The sequence below is a fragment of the Monodon monoceros genome, unplaced genomic scaffold (assembly GCF_005190385.1).
Source record: "Monodon monoceros isolate NGI ecotype Baffin Bay Population unplaced genomic scaffold, NGI_Narwhal_1 Super_Scaffold_19, whole genome shotgun sequence".
Lineage (NCBI taxonomy): Eukaryota > Metazoa > Chordata > Mammalia > Artiodactyla > Monodontidae > Monodon > Monodon monoceros.
Genome location: NW_021703775.1, coordinates 72041707 through 72045780, shown reverse-complemented (window position 1 = coordinate 72045780; position 4074 = coordinate 72041707). Strand labels below are relative to the sequence as shown.

Sequence of the window (4074 nt, the reverse complement as noted above, 5' to 3'; positions counted from 1 at the left end):
ATCCATTCAGCTGGCCTGTATCTTTTGGTTGGAGCATTTAATCCATTCACGTTTAAGGTAATGATCGATATGTATGTTCCTATACCTTTTTTTTTTTTTTTTTAAGTTTTTCCTTGATGTTGTATGATTGCAGTTTTTTTTCTAACATCTTTATTAGAGTGTAATTGCTTTACCTATTACCATTTTCTTAAATGTTTGGAGTTTGTTTTTGTAGGTCCTTTTCTTCTCTTGTGTTTCCCACTTAGAGAAATTCCTTTAGCATTTGTTGTCAAGCTGGTTTGGTGGTTCTGAATTCTCTTAGGTTTTGCTTGTCTGTAAAGCTTTTGATTTCTCCATCGAATCTGAATGAGATCTTGCTGGGTAGAGTAATCTTGGTTGTAGGTTCTTCCCTTTCATCACTTTAAATATGTCATGCCACTCCCTTCTGGCTTGTAGAGTTTCTGCCTAGAAATCAGCTGTTAACCTTATGGGAGTTCCCTTGTATGTTATTTGTCGTTTTTCCCTTGCTGCTTTCAGTAACTTTTCTTTGTCTTTAATTTTGGCCAATTTGAATACTGTGTGTCTCGGCGTGTTTCTCCTTGGGTTTATCCTGTATGGGACTCTGCATTTTTGGACTTGGGTGGCTGTTTCCTTTCCCATATTCGGGAAGCTTTCGACTATAATCTCTTCAGGTATTTTCTCGGGTCCTTTCTCTCTCTCTTCTCCTTCTGGGACCCCTATAATGTGAATGTTGTGTTTAACGTTGTCTCAGAGGTCTCTTAGGTTGTCTTCCTTTCTTTTCATTCTTTTTTCTTTATTCTGTTCTGCAGCAGTGAGTTCCACCATTCTGTCTTCCAGGTCACTTATCCTTTCTTCTGCCTCAATTATTCTGCTGTTGATTCCTTCTAGTGTATTTTTCATTTCAGTTATTGTATTGTTCATCTCTGTTTGTTTGTTCTTTAATTCTTCTAGTTCTTTGTTAAACATTTCTTCCATCTTCTCGTTCTTTGCCTCCATTCTTTTTCCGAGGTCCTGGATCATCTTCACTATCATTATTCTGAGTTCTTTTTCTGGAAGGTTGCCTATCTCCACTTCATTTAGTTGTTTTTCTGGGATTTTATCTTGTTCCTTCATCTGGTACATAGCCCTCTGCCTTTTCATCTCATCTATCTTCCTGTGAATATGGTTTTTGTTCCACAGGCTGCAGGATTGTAGTTCTTCTTGCTTCTGCTGTCTGCCCTCTGGTGGATGAGGCTATCTAAGATGCTTGTGCAAGGTTCCTGATGGGAGGAACTGGCGGTGGGTAGAGCTGGCTGTTGCTCTGGTGGGCAGAGCTCAGTAAAACTTTAATCCACTTGTCTGCTGATGGGTGGGGCTGTGTTCCCTCCCTGTTGATTGTTTGGCCTGAGGCGACCCAACACTGGAGCCTACCCGGGTTCTTTGGTGGGGCTAATGGCTGACTCTGGGAGGGCTCATGCCAAGGAGTACTTCCCAGAACTTCTGCTTCCAGTGTCCTTGTGCTCACAGTGAGACACAGCCACTCCCATCTCTACAGGAGACCCTCCAACATTAGCAGGTAGGTCTGCTTCAGTCTCCTGTGGGTCACTGCTCCTTCCCCTGGGTCCTGATGCACACACTACTTTGTGTGTGCCCTCCACGAGTGGAGTCTCTGTTTCCCCTACTCCTGTCAAAGTCCTGCAATCAAATCCTGCTAGCTTTCAAAGTCTGATTCTTTAGGAATTCCTCCTTCTGTTGCCAGGCCCCCAGTTTGGGAAGTCTGACATGAGGCTCAGAACCTTCACCGCAGTGGGTGGACTTCTGTGGTATACGTGTTCTCCAGTTTGTGAATCACCCACCCAGCAGTTATGGGATTTTATTTTATTTTGATTGTGCCCGTCCTACCGTATCATTGTGGCTTCTCCTTTGTCTTTGGATGTGGGGTCTCTTTTTTGGTGAGTTCCAGTGTCTTCCTTTCAATGATTGTTCAGCAGTTAGTTGTGATTCCAGTGCTCTCGCAAGAGGGAGTGAGGGCACGTTCTTCTGCACGTCCTTCTACTCTGCCATCTTGAGCCAATCTCCGAGTTTGTTGATTTAAATTGTAAAAATCATGCACTTATTTGGGTGTGTATAATACCTCTTCACTGGTCATAGTTTGTACCTCACAATGTGTGAATCACCTGCTAGGACCTGAATCTGGTTACAGCTAAAGAAGTAATGAAAGGTGGTGAGGATATGTCCTCAGGACAATCAGCAGGCAGCTCTATTCCAGGAGGGGCCATTAGAAGTGCATTAAGGAAGGGAAAATTAACCCCCTCAGGCTACTTGACAAACTGTAGGAATTAATGTTCACCACCTTTGCTGAAATCACCTCATATGTCCTCATCCCAATTTTCAGAGCCCCTCTTATATCCATTCAATGCCTTAAATTTAATATGAGAGCTTACAAAATTGAGAATTCAATTTTAATTATAATTCAGCCATCTGTAGGATTAAACTTTGGGTTTGGTTTTTCAAAAACCGTGAGCCTGTAGCTCTAGGATGTAAGTGGTTTCCTTAAGGCAGCCAATGAAACCTCCAAGCCCTTGATGTATTAGTTTTCTCTTGCTGCATAACAAATTACCACAAACTTAGCAGTTTGAAACAACCTGCATTTTATTCTATCTCACAGATTCCACGTGTCAGTATTCCAGGTACAGCTTAGCCGAGTCCCTGGTTTAGGGCTGCACAAAGCTACAGTCAGGACTTCTGATGGAACCGGCACCTCAGATGAGGTGAGGTCCTCCTCCAAACTCACATGTTTCTTGGCAGAATCCATTTCTTTGCAGCTGTAGAAATCATGATGGCTTGTTTCTTTAAAGCCAGCAGAAGGATCTCTCTCCAGTCTGCTACGATGGAGTTTTCTATAACATCATGTAATTGCATTATGATGGGATCTGTACATTTTCATGTTCTAGTAAGTCACAGGTTCCACGTGGACTCAAAGGATGAAGATCATACAAGGGTCCAATTCACTGGGGATCACACGCAGACCTTGAACTGGAAATTTAAAGCCCCAAATTCATCATTTTATTTTTCCAATTTCTCTGGTGCACTTAGACCTAACCTATCAACCATATCATACAACTTATTTTTCCTACAATTTTCTATGACTGCAAATACTTGATCACATTCTATGGGTCCTTAATTAAAGGTGTATACAGGGCTTCCCTGGTGGCGCAGTGGTTAAGAATCCGCCTGCCAGTGCATGGGACATGGGTTTGAGCCGTGGTGCATGAAGATCCCACATGCTGCGGAGCAACTAAGCCCGTGCACCACAACTACTGAGCCTGCGTGCCACAACTACTGAAGCCCAAGTGCTTAGATGCTGTGTTCTGCAACAAGAGAAGCCACCACAATGAGAAGCCCGTGCACCGCAACAAAGAGTAGCCCCTGCTCACCACAACTAGAGAAAGCCATGCACAGCAACAAAGACCCAATGCAGCCAAAAATAAAATTAAAAAAAGGTGTATATACAGGTGATTGATTAAATAATTGTGTTAACGCATGGCATGAACTAATAGAGTATCCGTTACCATTGTAGATAGGGTCAGGAACACCTTTTAACTTTCTCATCAAGTCAGAGGATCAATTCCAGAAACCCAGAACCAATTCAGAGAAGTCATTATTTTATTTTATTTTTATTTTTTTAAAGTGTTCTTTGATTTTTCTTTTTTGTTTTTTTTGGCCATGCCACTCAGCTTGAGGGATCTTAGTTCCCTGACCGGGGATTGAACCCAGGCCTCTGGCATTGGAAGTGCAGAGTCCTAACCACTGGACTTTCAGGGAGTTCTCACCATCATTTTAAAGAATATGACTGCTGCTTCACATTGGTCCTTTAATCTTGTGAAAAATGTCTTTTGTGGCCCACATGAACCCAGAACTCTGCAGGGAAGGGTAGTTTTCACTTAGCTACGTTGACACAATACCAGTCCAGTACAGTGGGACACTAAAGGCTGACTAGAAGTTGGAGTTGTGCGTGTACTATGACAACTGAGGTCAAGTCCTCTGTTCTAGACACTGCTATGGTTCTTGGGCCATGTGTCTGCCCAGATGTAG

General features: G+C 42.8%; 1 non-coding gene across 1 annotated transcript; it reads right to left on the bottom strand.

The window, feature by feature from the left end:
* Positions 1-3731: 3731 nt before the first annotated feature.
* Positions 3732-3804, bottom strand: TRNAG-UCC. The gene has a single exon. It is a non-coding gene; the product is annotated as a tRNA-Gly (tRNA).
* Between the last annotated feature and the right edge of the window lie 270 nt (positions 3805-4074).